Genomic DNA, 25,485 nt, shown 5'->3' with positions numbered 1-25,485 from the left:
TGCATCGTGAATGGAGTTCTGTCAATATTACAATCTAATAATAATATTATGTGATCTAATACATCCATCACTCAGTAGGGTGTATTCATAAGATGAATGCCACAACCTGAGCCACCCAGCTGGCGTTGTTTTCATGCCCATTATATTTCCCTTTTTAAGTTGGAAAATGGGAATGTAATACAGCGCCTGCCTCCTCAAGGCTGGCAGAGAAAAATAGAAAATTAGTTTGAATGTGTTTTGTCATCAGACACTGGTTGAAAAATATCACTATTTTATTCCAACAATGTTTCATGCTTTTCACATTTGCTGTACAGCAAAAAATATGATGATGTTGAATGCAAACCTATTTTAATCTAACCTTACACCAACAGTCCATGGCAACGGCAACTGGCATGGCTCATGGGCGGGGAAGAGGGCGCGAGGTCGTACGGGTGTCTGCAAGGGGGTGTCACGGGTGGTGTCGATACGCGGGCAAAAGAAAAACAAGAGGAAAAATAAAAATTTACTGTGAGGCCGGGTTCCTCATCTAATCTGCTCCTGCTCGCCTGCCTCTGACTCGGACATGAACAGGAAGCAGGCAGCCAGGATCCCTCCCCTAAGCCAATCACCATGCTGCAATGCAGCGTTGTGATTGGTCTGAGCGTTGTGACCCAGCGCTCAGCCTGTGGCTTGAGGGGTGGGCATGTCCCTTAAGCAGGTTGTAATGCAGCCTGTCTAGAGAAGGGGAAAGTGCACATGACTGATTTGGGCGGCCCGGGAGGGCCGACCAAACAGTCATTGCGCTCTCAGGAGTGGGCAAGCCACACCTCCTCTGCCCTCCTCCCTAAGCAGAGCAGCCCCAGCAAAGCAAATATAAATGGTAATAACAAAAAAATATTATCATTTAAATGTTTTTTCTCCTCACACTGCGAGAAAGCAGTGGGGCGACACTCCTATGCCACTGCTCCATGGAGAGCTCACAAAGTTTGTGTGACAGTGCTGCTATCTACGTCAGAAAAAGATCCTGAAGAATTATTCAGACTTCAACGTCAATGAGGATATTCCTCTTCCCTCATTTGACATGGCTGACCCTGCTAACCTGGCCTCCCCCGCAGTTTTGTCTTTATTCCTGCCGCCTATTTTCTCCTTGCAAATAAAAAATCTCCTGATGAACATGAAATGAAGCTCATCTGATTATCCCTGCCCACAAAAGGTTTTACAGCTCACCCCAGATCAGATTGAAACTTTTTTGGTCAAAGTCTTCAATTGAATATTAACAATGGGAGTGTATCATTATCTTTGGAAGGAAGCAATAGTTCTTTCTCTTCAAAAGAAACCAAATGGGGACCCAGCAGGCCTCAGAAACCTTTGATCTAGCTCTTTACTGCCCATGTTGGCAAAAATACTTAAAAAATGTTATAATCATGCATTGGCTGACTTTATTATTTCCCCGGATTTCATTAATTACCATGTAGACCAAGGGGACACCACTATTCTGATAATATTGTATCTGCCAGCGGCATTTGATACAATATCACCATCCCACCTGGTCCAAAGATTACATCAGGCAGGTGTGAGGCCCGCTGCTCTGGACTTTCTTTGTTCCTCTGTGTTCCTTTCTAATGGACAGCAACCTGTCAGCTGCGATCATTTTAGAGTTGAGGCTTTTAAATTCCCTTGTGGGGTTACGCAGGGAACCTCCCTTACCCCATCCTATACAATCTGTATGCTTCCCCTCTCGTGGGACTGGTGCGCTCGTTCGACTTTCAGGTGTTATGCTATATGGACAACACTCAAATTATTATCTCCATACCAGAGTATCTGCTGCAGGTAGCAGACAAGTTCAAATAATGGACGAACTGATGAATGGCATTAGTACCTGGATAAAGGACAATTGCTTAAAATTGAATATTGAAAAGATGGAGATCTTGGTTATTGGGAAAAAGCATTCATGTGGTCTAAACTTTGGTGGCCAGAGACCTGTGGTCCTTTACCAACATCAGTTGAATCTCCTAAAATCGTGTGGGTTAATTTTGATAACACTTTTACTTTTGACATCCAGGTCAGCAGGACTGTGAGCTCCTGCTTCTTCATTATCAGACCTTGAGAAAGATATTTGCTCCTATTCCAACTGAACTCCGCGTGGCAGTGGTTAGCACTTTGATTAAATCTTTTAGACAATTGTAACACTTAATACTTGAACCACAATAAGTCCCCACTAATTGGACTACAGGTCATTCAGAATGCGGTAGCCAGTCTAGTCCTGAATGTGCCTAAACATCTTTCAGTGAGGGAAGGAATTCGCTCCCTTCACTGACTGCCAGTCAGAAAGCGGGTGATCTATAAATCTTTTTGAATGGTCTACTTGTCTCTTCACCATCAAAAGCTTGCACCTTTTAGAACAGCATTCCACTGGTATTTCCCTAGAAGACTTCTCAGATCATCATCTCTCAGGGCAGTGACCATTCTCAAAATCTGCAAAGCCAGGTGGGGTGGCTGCTCCTTTTCTGTAGCGGCAGCTAAATTATGTAAAACTCTGCCTGTTCAGATTGTGAGAATGGACTCCTTGATATTCTGTAAGCAACTTAAAACCTGGATTTTTTCCCTTCCTTGACTGCAGCTCCTTGGTCTTTTCCTTACCAACACTAGCTGTTGGATGCCTTCGGGTTTAGTTCACTTTACAAATACTATTCTGTTCCGCATCATTTTGACAAGTTAATTCATATGTTGTCATCAGTCTATGATGATGATCAGATAGCACATAAGTATTCACGAATTAAATAAGTGATTTAGTTGTGTACTTGCCATTCAAGATTTGCCCAGATGTAACTTGACTTTAAGCACGCGCACACACACTCACTCAGTTGACAGTGAAAGAGTAGGGGCTCTTCTAAGTGTTTGTTAAAAAAAAAAAGCCTTTTCAGGAGGCTTTCTTCCGCAGAGTGCCCGGGTATCATATGTAATTACTTACAGGACGTTCTGTCACTGTGCCTTAAAAAGCTATTTGAAAAATGTGGAAGAAAACAAGAGAAAGATGTAGTTAAATCAGAATTAAATGTTGAAGTTGTACTATGTACAGAATGGAAGATGTCCATCAACTTCAAGTCTTTTGCTGTATCTGTTTTTAGGGACTGGTGGGTGAGAATGGTTCCTAGCTATGCTGCATGTCTGAAGATCACTAGAATCTAACCATAACAATCGCAGAAGAATAGTGTATTGTCAGGTAACATCCCATCTTCCCTGCTTTGTACATTGAATGTACCTCCATACTGTACCAAAATATGTTCTAATATAAACTTCACTTTTTAAATGTTATTCAACTCTATTCAACTCGCTGAACTCACATTCAACTGAAATTGTATGTCTGTCGGTCATGTTGTGGGCAGCTTCTACCATTAGATTCTGCACTTCTTTAGCTCCCCCTTGGGAGCACAGCGGTACATGCCTGCTAATAGTGGCTCCATTGAATACTCCAACTGAATTATTTAATGACCTATGTTACTTTTTGGAAGAGCAGCCAACAAAGCACAGAGAAGACATTCCAAAACTCACCCAACCTCAATCCACTGACAGGAGAGGGAAACTAACATATTTTGTTAAAGGGTTACGGAGATGTATCACATTCATGAAAGTGGTTGTTTTTTTTCAAGGTGAATCCTTGCGGCGCTGTTTCATCCAGGATTGTACCCGCATATTTAAAGCATATCTCGCTATTTGCAAGTCATATATAATGTTGTGGTATGTACTTCAAACTTAGGCCATTGGACACAATTGATTTGTTTGCAAATGTATTTTTCTTTTTTGTGAGTATTATTGTCTTATGTTCTTACCGAAGATCACTACTTCTGTCCTGTCTGTAGTTGCCTTTCACCCAGTTAGCTACGTCGTTAATGCAGGCGATTAACTTGTTTTGTGTATTGGGAGTCTTGTCCGCAAGGTAGAGTACGAGTTTTGTGTTGTTGGCATTGGTGACAATGTTGCTGTTGTTTGTGAGGATGACTTTGGCCAGAGGGATCATGTATGTGTTGAAGAGGGTAAGGCTGAGTTATGAACCTTGAGGCACTACGCAGATGAGTTTGCTGGCTTCCAAAGAGTAAGGTGCCAGGCTGACTGCTTGCATTCTGTCAGTTAAAAAGGAACATATCCAGCGGAGAGCAGGTCCTTCAATATCATTCTCATATGGGCTTCTGGTGAGGTTGGGGTGTCAAACCGTGTCAAATGTCACAGAGCGATTCTAGCAGATTGAGGGCTTCTGCATCACCTCTGTCAAGGGTCATGTGGATTTTGTCTGTGGCAGCAATGAGTGCTGTTTCTGTACTGTCGTTGGGCCTGAATCAGGACTGCTTGATGTCGAGGAGCTGGTGGTTGCTGAGGTGGTTGGTGAGGCATCAGTTGATTAGTTTCTCTAAGACTTTGGGCAGGAATGGAGGGAGATGAGTTTTCAGTTGGAAAACATGGCTGGGTCAGCAGATGGGTTTCTAATCAGGGGCATAACGGAGGTGTGTTTCCTGGTGTCCTGTGGCTGAGTCGATGGAGGCATTGAGAATGGGTGTTAGTGCTTCTCTGACCAGTAGTGAAGGCATGGTGGGAATATGGATCAGATGAGGCCCCTGCATGGAAGGTCTTCATGGTAGCAGCAGTTTCGATGGAAGTGATGGTAAACTGTTGCAAATAAGAAGCATACAGGTAAGTTAACAGGAGTCTTCTTTATTCCCTCTCAACACCATCACAGGTTCTAGTCAGCTGGAGTCAACTGTGGAATGTTCATGCATTCCTGCCTGGCTCGTACCAAGGGTGGGGAGGAAGGGGGGGGGGTGTACCAAGTGGATTACAACACATCTCCTTACAGAGGGAAGGGAAAAGGGAGGAGGAGAGGATCACCAGGAACAAAGCTGCTATGAGGAATCAACTGAGACAATGCAGAAGTGACAATAACTCCAATACACATATAATGCAGTAATAACAGTGGATAATCTATGTGAAACAATAATCTCTTGCCCATCTAGGGAGAGACATAGGTCTTAACGATCTCCTATAAGTTGCGCTGGCATTCCCCCCCCCACGGGAGGGTTGACAAGGGGGGTAGGCGCCACTCTGTGAGGGACAATTCTATCCATGCTCCAAGTTTGCCCGTTAGTTAAGGTAACTACATTTCTTCCCGCTTTGGCTACCTTCATGGGTTCTGAGAATCTTGTGGCCTCCCTCCTACATTGTTTGGGAAGATCTACGCAGACCCAATCCCCTTCTTTGCTCTTGTGAGATTTTACATGTTTAGTTGCGTCATATCTGACCTTGTACTCGGCTTGATGACTGGTGACACGTTCCCTTATCTCATCACGGTTCACCTCATAGGTGTTTTGTCTTTTTACTGAAGGTGAGAGTCTGGTTTTAGGAACCCTCCCTTTAAGTGAGCTGAAGGGGGACACTTCCGTGACCAGGTTCGGGGCTGTGCGATAGGCCCAAAGGGTGTCTTGCAAGGTGTCCTCTGCCGAAATGCCTAAAATCTCAGCACGCTGCAAGCATTCTTTCATAATGGGATTCATACGTTCTACCAACCCGTTGGCCCTGGGACAATATAGCGCTGTCTTGTGGTGGGTGATACCCATTTCAGAGAGAAATTCCGACATACTCTCTGAAGTGAATGGTACCCCATTGTCTGTTACCAAGATATCTGGAATCCCCTCCTCAAAGAAAACGTCTCTAAGGAATTTTATCATTTCTTTCGTGTCAATCTGATGCACACACTTGTATACAATCCACCTGGTGTGGTATTCCACCATGACTAATACGAACTGTTCCTTCAGGGACTTTAGGTTGAGAGGACCAATAATGTCCAGGGCTAATTTGGACCATAGTTTATCTGGCACTGTAACCGTAGATAGGGGAGGTTTTCTCATCTGTTGGATCTTGTCTGAACGGTAACATTCAAGACAGTCCCACACCGTTCTCTCCGCCATAGTATCCATCCCTGACCACCAGTAGTCCAGTCTTATTGTATTTTTTGTCGGACTGCGCCCCAGGTGGCCAGCATGGGCTAGGTCCACAATTTTCTGTCTCAGTGCTACGGGTGGAACAACTTTTTCTCCCCTGCAAACCATCCCCTCTTGGATGTTAAGTTCCAATTTTACATCCCAGAACCCACTCAAAGATGCGGCGACTTTGCTTCTCTCCTTAGGCCACCCCTTGACTATACAGTCTTTAAGGATCTTCATTTCTTCATCATTCCTTACACACTCTTCCCATTCATCTTTTTTAAGGCTAGATAACTTCAAAATTACATCATCAGTTTCAACATGAGGTGGACAGTCATCAACATCCATGGGTGAGCAAGATAAGAAATCCGCCACTACATTTTTAGAACCTGGCATGTACTTAACAATATAGTTGTACCCTTCCAGCCCCAAGATCCACCTCGCTATCCTGGGTGTGGTCTTTTCAGACCCTTTGGTAGTAAACGCATACATGAGGGGTTTGTGTTCGGTTTTCACAGTGAAGGGAATGCCCCACAGAAAGAAGCGGAAGTGTTTGATGGCCCAAGCACATGCTAGCGCCTCTTTTTACACAATGGAGTAATTGGTTTCTGCTCCTTTGAGGGCGCGAGAAGCGAACGCTATCACTTGTTCCTGGCTGTTTACCATCTGGGTGAGACTGGCACCCAACCCTTTGTTACTCGCGTCTGTGTACAGGACAGTAGGCTTGGTGGGGTCAAATCTGCCCAACGACGGGACTGAGGCAATGCTCTCCTTCACTGCAAGAAACGCCGCTTGGCATTCAGTGCTCCACACAAATGGGGTCCTTCCATTGAGTAAAGCCCTCAAGGGTTCCACAATGCTTGCATAATTCCTAACAAACTTTGCGTAGTATTCTGATAACCCCAAGAATGAATTCAAGTCCTCAACACAACATGGAGCAGCAGTCCCTTAAATTGCTTCAACTAGGTCAACCTTGGGTTTGATTCCATCTTGGGAAATGGTGTGGCCTAGGTACTCGACAGACCCTACCCCAATGCGGCACTTGTCTCTCTTTAAGGTTAAACCCGCCGCCTCCAGTTTGCTAAGTACCTCTCTCAAGATGGTATTATGTTCTTCCAGGTTTTTTCCATAAATGAGGATGTCGTCCTGGAAGCACATGGTACACCGAATGTCCTTTAGCACGTGTTGCATAATCCTTTGGAAGGCAGCGGCCGCTGATACCAACCCAAAGGGCATGCGCTTGTACTGGAATGCTCCCAGTGGTGTTATGAAGGAGGTCAAATGGCGGGAGTCAGGGTGTAGTTCCACCTGGTGGTAGGCGAACGAGAGGTCTAATACGCTGAAACAGCTAGCATCTTTGATTAAGGTGAGAACTTCGTGAATGCGTGGCAGAGGGTGCCTGTCCACCCATATGTTACTGTCAAGGTCCTTCAGGTCCACACATAACCTGATCTCTTTGATGGACGCCTTAGTCGTGAGAACAATGGGAGCCAACCACTGCGAGCTTTCTATGGGCTCAATGACCGCTTGTGACAGGACTTTATCTAGTTCTGCTCTGAGGGGTGTTTGCATCATGTGAGGTACTGATCTTACCTTATGGGCCACTGGTTTAACATTAGCTTTAAGCTTAATAGAATACTGATAGTTCCTTAGTAGGCCTAGTTTGTCCGTAAAGACCTTGGGGAAGTCGTTGCAGACCTCTGTCCCCCCCACGGACTGGTCAACTAGAAGGACTTGGTCGGGGCTATTGAGGTCTAACTTTATGCCCAGTTCCCTCTGGTATTTCCAACCCAACAAATTGGATCCCTTCTGTGTGATGTAAATTTTGCCCACTGTACTCCTCCCTTTGAACTCGATGTTCACAGTTGTCATGCCTATCAATGGTATGGGGTCCCCATTGTAACCCCCAGGATGTATGTCAGGAGGCTGTGCACTTTGTCGCCACGAAGGAAACAACTTAGTGAATGCCTCCACTAATATATAGGGTGAGCAGGAATCAGCAAAGACCGTCAGCTCTCTCTTATCTAGGGTGATATTACAAGACGGGAAGCTGTTAGACTTTTCGCCATCTTTTAGTTGGAAAACTCTTCTTGAGGGGCATCTTGTTCTATGATCAAAGCAGATTTGGTTTGGTGATCCTTGCACATCCTGGCAAAATGACCTCTCCTTCCACACTTATGACAGGTTACCGATCTGGCCTGATACCCTGCAAAATTAGCTAGATGTGTAGGGTTACCGCATCTATAACATTTGAGTTTGGTGCATGTAGGAAACCCACTGGGACCTTTGCTCCTGCTCTCCTTACTGATCTATGGTTTACCTTTTACATTTACTTCTGCGTTCTTGTCTCCATCCCCTTTCATTGCTACCATACAATCCGCAGTGTGCTCAATTCCTACTGCTATATCTATAGCTTGTTTAAGGTCGGGGTTAGCGACTAATAGTCTTTCTTGTATCTTTGTGTTGTTGGTGCACCTTACCAACTGATCCCTAATCAGGGAATCTTGCAGTGCGTCAAAATCACACGTGTAGGCCAGGCCTTTGAGGGCCGCAATGTACGTTTTAACCTTCTCATTCCTACCCTGTACCCTAGAAAAGAACTTATGCCTTTCCAACACCACGTTAATCGTTTTACCAAAGTGTTTTTCCAGTCTGTTGACTGCCGCTAGGTAGACGTTCTCATCGTCATCGCTATCCTCACCTTATTCTGCCGAGATATTGTCATATGTTTTTCGCCCTTCAATCCTTAGGTTGTGGAGCAGGGCATGTAGTTTTCTGAGAGCAGAGAATTATTCCCCCCCAATCGCTATAAGGTAGGACTCCAGTAGTCCGAACCATTGCTTCCATGGTAGCTGTGGCTCTCCAACTTCGTTGAGGAACGTGGATGGTTGTGACATATTTGCACTGGCCATTACGACAGTGAGGGCTTACACCAAGCAGGGCTTGAAAGGATAACAACAGTAGATGGGTTTAAACAGAAACTCTACATCAAAGGCTTCAAGGTCCTGCAGTAGCAGTCACAATACAGGAGCTAGGCCAGCAAAAGTGATGCCAAATACGAGGGAATGGGGAAGGAGTAAGGCAGGGATGGATTTCGTAAATATTTGACATACGAACAATAAATGTGTGTGTGTCACAGTTGTAGCCTGATGCTCAAATTTTACAACATGACACACGATGAATTAATGTGTGTGTGTCACAGTAGTAGCCGCGATGCACTCACTTACATTGAAATGTGTGTTCTTTGCATATAGTCTCAGTGTTCTCAGAGAATAGGACGTTTGCGCTAGAGAAGCCCGGAGCAGGCTTTAATTAAGGCTGGACAGCAGGCTTACTTTACGTAGACAGCAGGATATATTTTACTTGGTAGAGACAACTCTCACGATATTTTGCAGCCTCGTGGTTACAGTGGGAAAAGCTTCAAAATCATTTACAGCATACGTAAGATCAACTTGATGTAATTGGTTGGTCAATTAATTTCACACACCAAGAGAATGTTCAATAGTATTGATCACTGCGAGTGACAAAAGCTGTGCCTGTCAGCGAAGGAATCGTAACAGGCTTGAGCGCTAGGCGGAGAGGAAAGGGTTAATAGCTTGATCTCACTGAAGACCGCCCCCTCATCGCGTCTCACCGCCGTCGACGCCCTGAGGCGGAAGGCAGCAAAACCAAGAAACCAACACCGTATATTTCGGGGAAGGTACCCCGCTACACCGGCAGGACTTGCTCCGATTCATCCACTAGGCTTGCTCTAGATGCGGCGACAACAGGCAAGGCAGCTTACCGCTCTTCCCGGCCTACGATGCCGGAAGCCTCCTGAACGCAAGCTCCCTCGATCAGTGGCGGTAGGGAAAGATCACCGGCTCCCACTCAGGTGGGTTGCCACCACGCCAAGCACCACTCCTGCTACAGCCGCAACACAGTGAACACCAGCCAGTCATCTCACCCAGTTTCAAACTGTCCACTGTGGGTCCGGGTGCCCTACTCTCACATACGAGCCTGTACCTAAAAGTCTCACCTCAACAACCAGCAGTCAGCAAGCAGATGGGCCACACCTGTCAGCGTCCTCTCAGCAAATGCGCAGAAGAGAAGAGAAGGAACATACCCATCTGTGTCGTAAGGTAGGATGACTACTGCTTCACTTAGTAGATTTAATTTAGCACAGGCTGTAACTGGAGTACTTGTTGGGGGTGATGGTGTACCGTCCCCACACGGTTTTGCGTCGCCAGTGTTGCAAATAGGAAGCATACAGGTAAGTTAACAGGAGTCTTCTTTATTCCATCTCAACACCATCACAGGTTCCAGTCAGCTGGAGTCAGCTGTGGAATGTTCATGCATTCCTGCCTGGCTCGTACCAAGGGTGGGGAGGAAGGGGGGGGCGGGGTGTACCAAGTTGATAACAACATAAACCATGAGGTCAGGATTTGTTTTTTGGCTGTGATGGGAATTTGAGTTGTGACGGGGAAGGGGTCTGTTTGAGGGTCGCAGTTGCCATATATGGGCATGATTTTGTTACAGACAAATCCCAAGAACTTGCTGCAAAGGTCTTGCAAGAGAATGATGTTGCTGGAGGAGCCTGGATGTGCAGTGAAAGCTTGGATGGATGATGAAGATTTACTTGCCCCTGTTTGTGCCAGCATTGATGTGGTCTGCAAGAGCTGTGCTTTTAGTGTTGTGTATCTGCTGTTGCCAATGTCTTAGGGCAGATTTGAAGGTATCTTAACGTGTTCTCTATTTGCACTCCAAGTTGTATCAAGTAAGCCCAAGAGTGCTACATCAATGATATGCTGAGTCGCTAAATACAATCTAGATGCCATTCATCTAGAACACAGATTTATTTTGATGTGATTGCCAATAAGTGCTCATTGCCTTTTGGTTACTTCAGAGTATAATGGTATCTTTAGAGAGTTTGTGTGACTAATCAGGGACCTTGAAAATAAACAACAGGCACATAAAGGAGTGCTACCCTGTCTTTACTCATGACCTAGGATTTTTGTGGAATTCACAAGTTTCGTCAGTTAATTTTTCCGATGTGTCTTGATTGCAAGTAGTTGTGATGTTCCGCGAAAGCAGGGAGGCCGATTTTATCCGATAAGGCCATTACGAATTGTAAGAAGAAAGAAAATGTCTCCCAATTCAATACAGTGGCGTCCCCTTAGAGATTGAAACAAAGGACAAGGACCTCAATCTACTAACATTGTGAGAGGTAAACTGCCGATGATTCTAAGTGGTTTCTATTTTCCTGTGGAAAAGAACATAAACACGGTGGCTTTTGCGGAACTAATACAGAAATCTGATGATCATTAAGGCAATATAACTATCAGGCAGAGAAATTGGACTCAGGAAGGCCATCCTCCTATCAAAACTTTATCAATTGAAAAGATGAGATTTGAAAAAAACAGTTTTTAGTCCTGAAGAAGGTGGAAATATTACCAATAACACCGAAACGCTGCGTCGACTTTTAATTTTTGTGTTTTTATGAATTGTATTATTCCCTGATTATAGAGTGTAACCCACTAGGGGAGGCATAGATATATGATTGTAAAAAATGTTTATGCTTTGGAATAAATGACTATGTTTTAAATGATACGCCTCATTAAGAGCCTTTCTAAGTGCAAATATAATAGACAGTCCTCATGTTACTTTGACAAGTTACCTAATAGGGACACTGTGTTAATTTTTCCATTACGTACCCCGTCCCTCTGTGTGGTGCACATTGGGGTAACTCCCCTTTTGTTTTGTTGAATCTTGATTGCAAGTAGCTCATGTTTATCCTTAGTTATGGTTTCATGACTTATCCCAGCTTGGGTAACTGAATTCCCACAGATCTCTCTCCATAGATTAGCTGGTAGAAGGCTAGCTGATTGTGTGGTAGTTGAATGCAGGTTCCTTGAAGGTGATTAGGGAGATGGCAATTCTCGTGGCATCCTGGTTCTTTGCCTTGATACATTTCTGCTTGGTGAAGAGGTCCTTATAAACTTGAAATTTACATTAGCTTGGCTCAAAAACAGTCAGGCTTAACTTATAGGCAATATGTAAAGTATTTATAAAGCACTTCAAACAGTAATAACTTGTAAAGGAAATGCAAGATAATTACCACTCCAATTTAGGCAGAGGGCATACATTAAAAAGTCATTTGACACCAAAATGGCAAAACACCAATCGGTAGAACTAGAGATATGATTTTTTTAATTTGAAAGTTAAATCTAGGGCCTAAAAGATCAAAGTGCCAAGAGTAGATACGCATCTATGAAAGACTGGGTCAAAGTTGAAACATATGGCAGACAGCGATGGAGCTGTAGCAGACGAGCGCTCCGGCACTCCAGATACTCCTTTGGCAAAGGATTGCTGAACAGGATTTCGTACAGCAGAGAAGAAGTAGCAGGCACTACAGCAAATTCTGGCTAACCGGCGATACACCTTGGGTGGATAAGCAAGCTGGCTGGTCCCAGTCTTCCCTCAGTTCTCAGATCAGTTTTTAGCAAAGTGTTTTGGGTTTTGGCTATATGGGCACCTTTAGCACCACCACAAAGGATCCAGGATTGGACGGGCACCACTTGGGGGGTTAGGACGTACTCAGGCTGTATCTAGATGTGGGTTTTAGATGGTTGGAGCCTTTTATGTCCCTGAAGCTCAGATCAGGAGGCTAGCAGTCTAGCCCTTGGAGTCACACTTGTAGTCCTGGGTTCAAGTGATGAACCAGGGTTCAAATAACATGGCAGAACTCTGAGGGTTCAAGGAAGACTCCAGGCAGCAAAGTAGTTCTTCCAGCAGCATCAAACAATCTTGTGGCGTACATAACAGGACACAGCAGCAGGAAGCCCTCATAGAGTACTTTGACAGACCCAGAAAGAGAACTGAAGAGGGGGTCTGAGGGTCCCTTTTTGTATACCTGATACCTTTTTTGAAGTAGGGGAAGTTTCTAGAAAAGGCCCTTTGAAGAGCTTGACGTTTCCTGACTCCCCTGCCCTGGTTCCAAACTGTCTGCAGGGACAATGCAGTGGTGACCATTCGTTTGTGTGACGACATAGAACAGTCTGTTCAGTTGCAAGTGGGGATGTGCCCAGCACCATTCCCCATCCTACCAATTGATCGGCCATTCATTCACCTAATCCCTATATTGTGTGACTGACTGGGAGGCATTAACAAAGTCCAAATGGCATGTAAACCCAGTCATGTAACGTATGACAGGCTACAGGCATCAAATAGCAAGGGCAGGAAAATGGCAACATTCTAAATGTTACGAGAAATGATGAATGGGATGCTTGAATTAATGTCAGCTACAGGTAATTACCCGTGCTGCATCCCAATCCATCAGTATTTTGCAAATCATGTCACATCAGTTTGGACCCAGCTGTATGCAAATCATTCTTGATCCTGCTCCAATTGGAGCAGTCCAGTCTGAACTGCTAAGCCTAGTGCTTTCTGGACCAGAACACAAGCAATCCAGGACTGGGCTCGCCCTAGTTATGGGCTCATCAGTCAAGTACAGCTCGCTTCCAGTGACACAGTGTGCACGAGGCCCACGTCTGGACATAACCGCCCCACTTAAGCCAACAAACTAAAGTATACAAAAAAGAGCTGGATAGAATGCTTGAATTAATCACAGCCACTGGTAATTTCTCAAATCATTGTTATTTTGCATACAATGTCACCTCAATTTGGATCCAGCTATATGCAAGTCAGTCTTGACCCTTCTGCATTGGAACAGCCAAGCCTGAACTGCCAAGCCAGGTCCTCCCTGAACCAGAACAGAAGCAACTCTGGCAACCCAGGACGCTAAATATGGGCTCATCAGCCTGGTACAGGGTGGGTCCAGTGACAGAGTGTGCACGGATCCATGTCTGGGCATACCCATCCCACTAAGGACATCAAATTCAACAGCAACAAGGTGATGGATGGAATGCTTGGATTAATCTCGCTTAACTAATTCACTTACTACAAATGAGTTGTTTAACACCGGTATATTACTCTTGAAGGAACCTGTATGTAAATTAAATATGCCAGTTAGGGGTAAGCAAATTTTACAATGTTTAGGGGCGTGAGTACAAGCGCTTTAGCACTGGTTAGATGTAGAGAAATGCACAGAGTCCTAAGGCCACGAAAAATGAATTTCTGCAGAAGTGGGGGGAAAAAGGCAAAATGTTTGTTGGGAAGACCACCCTAAGGTGAAGAAGCATCCCATAGACTAAACTTCCAACTGGCAATGAAGTTTGTGATTCTTCTTGTTACTTAGACTTAGACCTAACACAAACTTGTAACCCTAGTTAGTTCAAACAATCTTTACAATATAGCACACAATCAAATACAATATAACTAAAACACAATATCTTCAAACGCAATAATTCATGATGCATGACAATAAAAGCTGGGTCTGTGTACTTGAAAATGGAATGTAAATCAAACTTATCACAAGAGCAGTAGACCTTCCAGCCACTACGCAGCAAAGGTAGAGTTCAACTAGCGATTGTGAGAAGTTGGCCTGGTATATGATGTCCACTAATTAAAGTTGGCACCTTGCACATGTCCAAACAACCCTTATGGTGATTTCAGAGGTCAAAGATAACCTTAGATAGCTATCCAAGTGGTAGCTGTGGAGAGCAGCCTTCAGGCTTAGTCTTAAAGTAATGTGAAGCAGCTTGTTTGACCAGAAAGCAACCATATATTATTGGTTAAATGAATGGAGAACCACACAGTATTATAAGAATATATATTTATTATTATATCACATTAATTACCTCACAGTATCTGCTACACACAGATAAACACAAACCACACAATACTGTAGCACACAAACAATCGTAAGTAGCACTAGTACACAGTGGGCTACCGGGGGAGACCAAACCATATACTAAAATAGTGGTAGAAGAACAATGACTCGAGTCAAGAGAGTGTCTAGAGGATGTACAATCGCTAGGACCCCAAGGAACCACCCAAGGTGAGTAAGTAGGGACCCCAAGGAGGACGGTGCAGTGTGAGAACATGACCGGGTGCTACGTACAGTTCAATGGGAGATTTGCGGTTGCAATTTTAAAGTTTAAGGGCCCTTCCCAGTGGATTACGAAATAACCCTTTGGAACATAGAAGGTTAGAGAGCCACCCCACCCGTTGATACCAAAGTACCAGAGTTACCTATCCCAGGGAAGCTGGGTGTATAAGGCTGAAGTGGCGTCGGACACAGCTGTCGTTCTCAATGGGAGTCTTCAAAGAAATGCCCCTGCTGTAAAGAAGAAAAGTGTCCGTGGAATCCACAGGTGGATTTTTTTTTTTTAAAGAAACCTTTATTACACAATAAGATACATACAAGGGCCTACAACCACCAAGGCCGGCCGCTACAGAGCCCGAGGGCCCGCAATGCAACGCCACACATTCAAATGAACCAGAAGCGAAGCTCCCGGCAGTTCGTGAGCACATGCAACCGGCCGTGGCCATAGGCCAAGAGCAATTGGAAAAAAACAGTTTCATTTTCTGTTAAATGCAAAACACACTCAAGGCAATGAGAGTCCGAAATAGCAGCGTGCGCTTCCCAGGACGGGGGACAACGTACAATATCCAAAGCGGTTCTTGACAGGAAGTGGCAGCGGGGGGCAACGGGAAGACAAAACATAGAACACACTTCACACAGTCCCGCAGAATGCGTGGCTAGGGGGACAAAGCAATATCGACCTCTAACGGTAGAGGCGGGGTGCAGATATGTCCACGATATGAATTCCATGGACCCCATACCTTCGTCCACTTCCCAGGCTTGCCTCTCGCCACATACACCGTCTTTTCCCTAAACATACACCAGTCCATATTCTCCTTCCATACCGCGATCGTGGGCGGCCTCGGGGAACCCCACAGCTGTGCTATGTTACGCTTAGCCACCATGTACCCCAAAGTCACCCACTGCGTCTGTGCCACATTATAGTCATTCGGTTCCCAGACATTCAACAAACACCTCCTAGCCTCTGGCAACAGAGCGACATGCGTGACCTCCTCCATTACGGCGTGGATACCGTTCCAAAATCGCACAACCTCCGAACATTCCCATAGGATATGAAGAAAGGTGCCCGACAGGCCACATCAACGCTTACACATTCCATCCCTCGAGTAACCCATACGTAGCAAACCGGGCCCCGTGACATACACTCTATGGAGGATCTTCAGCTGTACAAATCGTAAGCGGGCCGGGATCGCCACCTCTTTCGGGGAGGCCACCGCCGATACCCACTCCTCATCGTCCAGTTCCAAGCCGTCGCCCGTCCATGCCTCCCGGAGACGGATCAGCAAGTCCGCGCGATCATTAATAAGTTTTTTGTAGATCAGAGAGATAGTGCTGTCAGGCACATAGCCATCTAACACTCTATCCTCCAGCGGGGAATATTCGGGGATAGCAGCAGCGTCCGGAAAGACGGAACACAGCGCATGGTAGACTTGTGCATACCGGAAGTACTCTCTATCATTTAATTTGTATTCGGTTTTAAGCATTTCAAACGTTTTGAAAGACCCCTTTGCCCAAAGATCACCCACCTTACATATACCAATCATATCCCATTTCTCAAAGCCTTTCGTTTTCCACAAACAACCCAGCCGCCCGGAGGCATACAACGGCGTCGCCCGAGTCAAGCGATCCCTCCACCCCATCGCAGCACTCGCCGCATACCACACACGTACCGCGACCCGCGTGGGTCCCGTCAACCGCGCATCCGGGGTCACCGAATACAGCGCCCTGTTATAATCCCCACCCGGAAGCAGTAATTTATCCATCTCGAAGGCCGGATTTAAGGCAGGACCATATATCCCGTGGTTCACCGCCGCCAATTGAGACGCCCAATAGTATCTTTTAATATCGGGGAGGGCGACCCCCCCATCGTACCAAGGGAGCGTCAACTTGGCGAGAGCGATCCGCGGCCGCCCGTCCCAAAACAGTTGGCGCTGAAGACCCTCCACCTCACGAAAATAACGGGCTGGCACGACATCTAGAGTGTTTTGCAAGGCGTACAAGAAGCGAGGTAGCGACATCATTTTAAACAATGCCGCCCGTCCGAGCGGCGAGAGCGGGAGTCGTCGCCACCTCACGACGTCGGCCTTCAATCGCTGGAGGGGAGGGAGAAGGTTTCGCTCATAGCGGACCGCGGGATCCAGAGAGATAAAGATTCCCAAATATTTGAACCCCAGTTTAGCAATCTGGACAGGACAATCCCGCGGTAGGAGGGGGGCCTCGCCTGAGAGGACGTAAACACATGACTTGGCCCAGGTAATAACCAGGCCAGAGTTGCGACCAAAGGAATTCAATACATCCACCAATACAATTAGCGACTGTCGGGGAGAGGTAAGATACAGAAGAATGTCATCCGCGTAAAGGGAGACACGGTCCTCAAACTCCGGCGTCCATCTAATATACCCCGCAGCGACGGCTCCCAACGCAACCAAGCGGCGAGAGGCTCCAAAGAAAGTGCAAAAAGAAGGGGTGATAACGGACAACCCTGCCGCGTACCTCTCCCCAGTGTGAATGGAGCCGACACCCTACCATTCACCACAACCTGAGCCAATGGGTCAGCATACAGTAATTTTACCCAACCAATGAACTCAGGGCCGAACCCAAATTTCGCCAACACGGCCCAAATATACGGCCACTCCAAAGTGTTGAACGCCATAGTAGCATCTAAAGATGCCAAGATGGCCGGCTCACGTATAAACTCCGCTCTAGCAAGCACGCCGTGCAACCGCCTCAAATTCAGGGCAGTATTCCGATGGGGTATAAAACCGGACTGATCCTGATGAATCAGGTCACCCACGACCCGAACCAGCCAATTAGCCAATACCTTAGCCAGGATTTTTGGTTCTGCGTTCAACAGCGAAATGGGCCTATAGGAGGCGCAGCGATCTCGCGGCTTCCCCTCTTTGTGTATCACAACTATGGTGGCGAGACGTTGGTCAGGGGGAAGGAAACCCGCCGCACGTGCCGCGAAAAACATGTCCCGAAGATACGGCGCTATCTTATCGGGACGCAACTTATACAGTTCAATCGGAAGACCATTAGGACCCACAGCCTTACCAGACGCGATCGAGCGAGTGGCCAAAGTGATCTCATCTGACGACAACTTTGCCTCCATTAGTTTTGCATCAGCCTCCGATAGGGTTGGCAGTGCGATGTCTCTGAGCAACAGATGAGAATCCTCCTCCGAACGCACAGAATCCGGAGAGTATACCCCGCGGAGATAATCCGCGAAGCAGTCAACAATCTCCACAGGGTCCGTCACACGCACTCCATCCATTCTCTCCACAACGGGCACCACCCTGCTCGCTCTCTCCTTCTTATCCAACCAAGCAATCAACTTTCCGGCCTTATCCCCCACATCATACAGCCGTCCTTGCTGCTCTCTACTCATCCCTTTAGCGGCCTCAGTGACTAACGCTCTATAATCTGATTGTTTGAGGCTGAGAGCGTGCAATTTCTCGTCAGTGACCCCCCGCGCCAAGTCCTCCTCCATTTCAGCTATTTCAGTTTCCAGGCGAACCACCTCTGCTCTCCCGCACCTCTTAACATGGGAGATAAGTGACAAGGCCTGCCCCCTGACCACCACTTTATAACCCTCCCATAGGGAGACAGCCGACGACACCGACCCCACATTATCGTTGAAGTAGTGATCGGTGGACTTGACCATCTCCGCGCGGATCTTAGGGTTACGTAAATACCAGGGGTTAATGGGCACTACTCTCCCCTCTGCCTCAGGGACAACCTTCAGTTGCAACCATATAGGGGAATGGTCAGAAATACCTCGGGCCAAATGACGCACCTCCCCAATCACAGGTGGATTCTTGATGGAAGGAACCTAAAAGCAGAGGCACAGAGTCTGTGTCACTCAGGAGTGACCAGGGGCTCGGTAGACGAATGCCCACCGATGTCTGGTGCTTCAGGTGTGAAGAAGGAGAACTTGACTCTACAGTTGCAGGGACCAGGAGATGTCGAAGACAACCAGGATCCGGATACAAGTTGTCCCAAGAAGGATGTTGAGTGCTGAGGGGTCAGTGTCTGACGAGAGCACCAACAAGCCTTGGCAACGGCAACTCACGAAGAAAGTCAAAGAAGGTTACAGTCTGACCCAGCAAGGACCAGGGGACTCACCACAGCAAGGGAAATCAGGACAGGCGTGGAGCAACCAAGGTAGCCCAAGAAAAGTAGTGTTGTCCCTCAAAAGGACCCACAAGCGAAAGGCACAGGAGTCGTGAGGGGACCTCTGGCAGTTTCACAAAGAAACAGCTTGCAGGGCACAGAGTGCAAGGAGGCCAGTGTCCTTTGTACTTAAATGTGTGCAGAGGTTGCGGCTATTGATAGCCCAACTTACTTGGGAAAGCCAACCAGCATATGCACTTGCAAATGTAAGCAGTGCACAGGGGTTTGGGATATGCAGTCCTCACAAGGGATACTGGCCTCAAACTTAGTGAGAGGGCAGCTTCACCTCGTGGAACGTAGGAACCCAACTCCTGTGTTACTGGAGCCTTCGGGGTCTGCAGGAGCTCAGGATCAGCAGACCTGTCAGTTGCATTAGGGTGCCTGCGAATGCAGAGGAATGACTCCTCCATCCCAAGGAAGATACTTCAGATGTCCTTGATGCTCGACAGGTCCTGCACAGAGCCTGTTTGGTGCATGGGCACAGACGATGCTTTGTACAGAGAGGGAGACAAAGTCGGGCCCATCAAAATCCAGCAAAGTCCAGAGTGTCCAGACGGTCGAAGTTCAGTGGTTTCTTGATCAGAATCTTGTCCACGTCGAATCTAGCGTCCTACAGCCAGGTAAGCCCTTTTGTACCCACGGTAGAGGGTTTGACAGATTCAGGGGACCCTCCCAGGGCCTGGTCAGGACAGGGGGAGGTTACTCCCATGTCCTTTGTCTAATTTTGTGCCAGGGCAGGAGCTAACGGCTCCCAGGACTGATTTGAACTGGACTATGCACAGGGACACCAAATGTGCCCCTCGTGCAGACTTTCAGGCACTTTAGAAGTGCACCTACCCAGCTCCAATCTCCAATGCACTAAAGCCTGTCTGGGAGGTGGTCACACCTCCCTATGACAGGATGCTTATTGTGCTGCCTTCCCCTGCTCGAGCTTGGCTCAGCAGCAGGAGGGCAGAAATGTGTCCTTGGTCGGCAGCAACCATTTTGTGCTGACCAGGTCGAGAAGGCTGGTACAGGGAAGACCAGGGACCCACGAAGCTTGCTTCAGTAGGGTGGAATCATACCTCCCACAATGGTTACCGGTGTGGAGGTATGATTCCAAGGTGTTCGATACCAAACACGACATGGTTTGTTGCAGCTGTTTTCGAGATAGCATTTTACGCAAGCATATAATGCACCTCTACGTCTGGCTTTGTCACCGACAACCTGGGAGAATGGTCTCTGAAGGCTGCAGGGGTGCTCTGCTCATGCAGGGGCACCCTCTTACATAAAACTGAGCACCCTGCCTTCAGGATTCTTAAGGCCTGCTATAGGGGTGACTTATAGGTTTTAAGTGTAGTGACCTATAGATATAGTAAACCTATATCTAAAGTAAGTGGTGCATGCACCATCTTTACACAGGCTGCAATGGCAGGGCTGTAGTTCCATTTTGCATGGTCTCTCATGGGTGGCATAATGCATGCTTCAGCCCATCAGAGGCCTCTTGGGTGCCTATGCCCTGGGTACATGTGCAGATAGACTGGGGTCCTGATTAGCAGGATCACAGTCAGACTAGCCAAAAACGGTGTAACATTGTGCAAAAAGTGGGGGTAACTATAAGAAGCAGATCCTACTTTCGTACACAGCCCCCCGCAAACGTGAGGAGATGAGCCTAACCATGCCCAGTTGAGTCTTCATGTTCTAAGATGAAATATCTGGAGAGTCCATCTGCATTGGCATGGTTACTCCCAGGTCTATGTTCACCTGAATAGTCCATCCCCTGTAGGGAAATGGACCACCTCAAACGTTTGGGGTTTTCACCCTTCATTTGTTTTATGCAATAAGAGGGGCTTATGGTCTGTCTGAACAATGAAGTGAGTGCCAAACAAGTTAGGCCTCAGCTTTTCAGAGCCCAAACCACAGCAAAGGATTCCCTCCCAATGGCTGACTAACGTTTCTCTCTGGGGGTCAACCTTCTGCTAATAAAAGCTACTGGTTGACCCTTACCCTTTTCATTAAGTTGTGACAACACAGCCCCTATCCCCAACTCAGAGGCATCTGTTTCCTAACTAAATCACCCATTACTAGTGTACAAAGGCTCCCCAGGACCTACACTCACAAGAAGGACAGACCAAATTAACAGGGTAATCCATACAAAATGGAACAAATAAATGTGTTATCAAGCCGACGGTTTAAGAATAAAACTACAAAAGTGATAGTCCTCGAACATAGTTAGGTAGAAAATCTTTAAAGTACACAGACATGATAATTAACAACATACAGCCCACTGGGTATAATACTCAAGGATCTCCTTTAAGCACAGATAACTAGTACATGAATTCTGTACCAATGCACAGCAATTTCACAACCCTACTTGATTCCACTGAGTCCATCCTTCTAAGCGCCAAAGCATCGCCATAGGTGGAAGAAATAAATATATCAGCCTCCATCGAGATGTGACTACAAGTACCTCCTTTTCCAACAATGACTACACCAATGCCCACATTTCATCATCTTCATTCAACCCCTGTATTGCCGTCCTATATTTCTTAATCATGCGTGCTTCTAATCTGTCTAGCTTGGTCTGGAGATTCATTCCGGTTGAATTGGTTACCACTAGCTGCACAGACCATTGTATCTCATTCTCATTATGGTCCTTCTGTTGATAGTGCTGGACCAGGGGAGTACCCTAGACTTTGCATCTTATTCTTGATTTATGTTGAAGAATGCGTGTTTTTACACCTTGTGTGGTTTGTCCTATATAGAAAAATTCACAAGGGCACTTGAGACACTATACTACGTTCTTAGTGTTACAGTTTGAAAAGATCCTTTGGTGATGTTCTTTACCATTGATCGTGATGGATTTAGAATCCATTGTCATTTGGCACGCAGCACAATTGTGACATTTAAAGTGCCCAACTACAGGAAGGAGACCAAGCATACTTCTCAAATCTTTTTTTATCTCAACCGGTCTCGTCGCCCTTACTACTTGTTGGCGAATATTTCTGCCTTTTCGAAAAACAAACATTGGCTGAGGAATGTTAAGATGTCTTATCATCCTCCAATTCCTTTGTATGATCTTCTTTACTTTGTTCGCTTTAGGATTGTGTGTCAAAACGCACATAAGAGGATTTGCCTCGGGCAGGTTTTCAGGACCAATAGATTCTCCCTTGGTGTAAACTAGGGGTGGGCGGAATTTGCGAAATTAACTTTTGCAAATTATCGCGAAAATGCTGAAAATCTCCGCAAACACGCCGGAAATATCGCAAAGACGCGGAAGATTTTTTCCCGCCTGTTCGCGGTATTTTTTGCGTGATCGCGGGTCGCCAACTTACCCATGCGGTTGCTCATGGGCGCGGCCATCTTGTTTTCACTTGTCCCGCCATCTCGCGATGCTTACTTCCTGTTCCGGGTCGCGCAATGCATGTTCGCGCCCGTTCGCGGTCGATATTTCCTGTTCGCGACCGCTTTTACTTGATCGCTTTGCTTTTTGCTTGCTCGGGGAGAAAATATTGCGCGAACTTGCGCACGTGGTCGCAATGGGCGCGGCCATCTTGTTTTTCACTCTATTGCATGGTTCTGGGGCCTGATTTTCAATCCTCTCAAAATCTTTTCAATCCTTTGTTTATAGCCACTTTTTTTGGATCTTTATTACTTATTATTTCTCTAACTATTTTCCTGCTTCTATATTTTTGGTTTTTGTCTACTTTTTTTTTGTTTTTTAGCTACTTTTTCTCTTTCTATTGCCTGCTATTTATTTCCTTTACTCCTTTATTTATTTTACCTTTTCTTTCCCGCCCCGTCCCCAGAACCATGTCCAAGGGTAGGGCTGTTCGCCGGCACAGCCAGAGCCGCGACCGCCTTCCTTGCGGAAGGCGGCGCCCACAAGGGGTGCAGGCACGGGCCTTATTTGGGGAGGTGGAGTTGGCTGCACTAATTTTCTTTGTGCAGCGCCACCTCCCCTCAACCCTGGCAGCAGGTGGCAGGCCTGGGTCCGGGTACGGCCTCCGGGAGCGTCGGCAGCGGTGGGGGAAGGTGCGCCGGGCAGTGTCGCGCATCTCTGGGGTCCGGCGCACCCAGGCACAGCTGACGCACCGGTGGTCCGACATCCTGGACCGTGAGCAGGACCTGCTGGACCTGCTAGGAGTGGAGGTCCCGGGGCTTGGTGAGTACATATTTAATTACTACAACTTTGTGTCTGTTCTTCTGCTTTGTGTTATATATTGCGAATATTTTTTTTCCTTCCAACCAGCTAGAATGTTGCTGCTTACAATACATTCCAGGTTAATAACGTTTAAAAGTCTTCTGTGATTATGGTGCTCTTCTGCGCTACTACTAATCTTACTTGTTTGCAGCTTTGCGTTTGCGCTTGCTTAGCGTGATTCTTTACGAGTTTATTTTAGAGAAATTAAGTTACGTAATGCTACAGTGACTCTAGTCCACTCCTTACTTTGTCCCGTCACTAATAGATAGGGGCGAATTGATGTTTAGGTACACTACTTTGTATGAGCTTCTAATTTGTTAGTGGTATGCGTGATGCCCCCTCACTCAGTTACGTGACATGCTGCTAGTACGGCAGTCTTTAGAACCTTTTCTAGTTTGTTCAATGAGTGGTGGTAGGCTTAGCAGTTACTTAGCAGTAGCAGATCAGCATCAATCAAACCAAAATTTGGTGTATGCAAAAAATGTAGTCATGTTCATGTGTCCTCCATGATTTGACCATACGCATTGTTGAGGAATACAGTGGAAATGCATACTTAATGTACAATTGGCATGCCTGGAATAGGTGGGCTAGGTTGGGTGGTACGTTTTACTTAGGCTTAGTTGTAACTTAGTTTTCTGGAATCAGAATGGAAGACTGGATTACTGTTGATAAATAGTAACTTAAGTAGTCGAACTGCGAATCCCCCGATATTACATGTTGACCAGATGAGATCGGTCAATGTAGTTATTGTAATTGTTGTTTACATAAGTGTTTTTTGACCGTTGTTGAAAAATATTGTATTTGTTTGACACCATCCATCAATGTTTGTCTCTTTCTTATATCTTTCCTGTTCATCAGCACCCAGGGGCAGACCGACAGGGACTGGGCAGTCGGCGGAACAGGAAGAACACCACCAGGAGGACACCGCTGAGGGCTCCTCTGCTGGCCCCAGTAAGTCTTCTTGTTTTTAATAATATTTCTTATTCCATAACTTTTACTGTCCCATATTTTTCCCGAACTATTGTTTGTTTCCAAATGCTATTTTTTTACCACCAATTATCCTTCGATCTGTACGGTTTCAAAAATCTTATCCCTGCCTCCGCTATGATGACTCTGAGTACTACTACTACTACATACTATCAGTCTGTCTGTACTGTAGTAGCTAGTCTTGCCCAGTTGGCCAGTGCCACTCTTTGTGAAAGGTTGTAATATAAAACTCATATTCACCAGTAGTTCGAGCCATTGAGTCCAATCCGTTGGGTCGTCGTCTTGTACTACTTTTACTCTTATTGATCTTGAGGCTTTGAAAATTCACAGCAACAACAGCCCTACCAGATTTATTACTATTTTGATATGATACCCTATAGGACATACTACTGTTGTAGGGATCTTGCACATACATTTGCACCAGAAAATAGGATGTTGGTCATGGTAGGTTGGACCTTCCTTGCACACCTCAATCAGAAATTCCGCACCCACCACAATTCCACTGCTTGACTATAGTACTGTCTTGTCATAATTATTAGGTCTCGGAACCCTCCCCCCAAGATACCCAACAAGTAGACAACCCAGAACATAACACACCCAACCTCTCAGTCGTGGAAGCAATTCACATGCACACCCTTACTTTATTTTGCTCACTCGTGTAAGTTAGTCCACACCAAATACCACCAAGTCTATGTAAGTTCAAAATGTTTATTTCAATTTGAGAAGGTCTGTACACTGTTTTCTTAGCAGCAACAACCGGAAATCAATAACATTAAAACAATATACATTGTTACTCTTATACAGTTGGGAATTCATTTCATAAGGCTTTATTCGGTACAATAGACAAGACCATAAAAGCACAGCATAAAATATGAAACAACAGTCATGGGCAGGATATACAACAATATAAAAAAGTTAAAAAAGCATACTTTTCCTTGCATTAATTGATTTAAGAAGAAAGGTAGCTGTATAAAAACAAACATCGGGATGATGTAAATTAAAAAGCAAACTCATACAGTCACGTATAGATCTAACTCCAAATTTTACAAACAAGGGTTTCAGGTAAGCAATCCGCAAATGTTTGTACAGCTGACAAAGCAAAAGAAAGTGCACAGTGCTTTGGGGGGCAGTATTATTACACAGACAGGGGCCGACAGGATGTAAATACTGAGAGGGGAAAGCAACGAGGTTGTGAACTACTCCAG

General features: G+C 46.0%; 1 protein-coding gene across 1 annotated transcript in view; it reads left to right on the top strand.

Annotated features, from left to right (window-relative positions):
* QRFPR (pyroglutamylated RFamide peptide receptor) overlaps positions 1-25,485 on the top strand; it is a 633,745-nt gene that overhangs the window by 313,797 nt on the left and 294,463 nt on the right. The gene's annotated exons all lie outside the window — the stretch shown is intronic.

Source organism: Triturus cristatus, chromosome 2_2, assembly GCF_964204655.1.
Source record: "Triturus cristatus chromosome 2_2, aTriCri1.1, whole genome shotgun sequence".
Lineage (NCBI taxonomy): Eukaryota > Metazoa > Chordata > Amphibia > Caudata > Salamandridae > Triturus > Triturus cristatus.
Note: the sequence above shows the minus strand (reverse complement) of the source record. Positions and strands in the feature narration are given on the sequence as shown.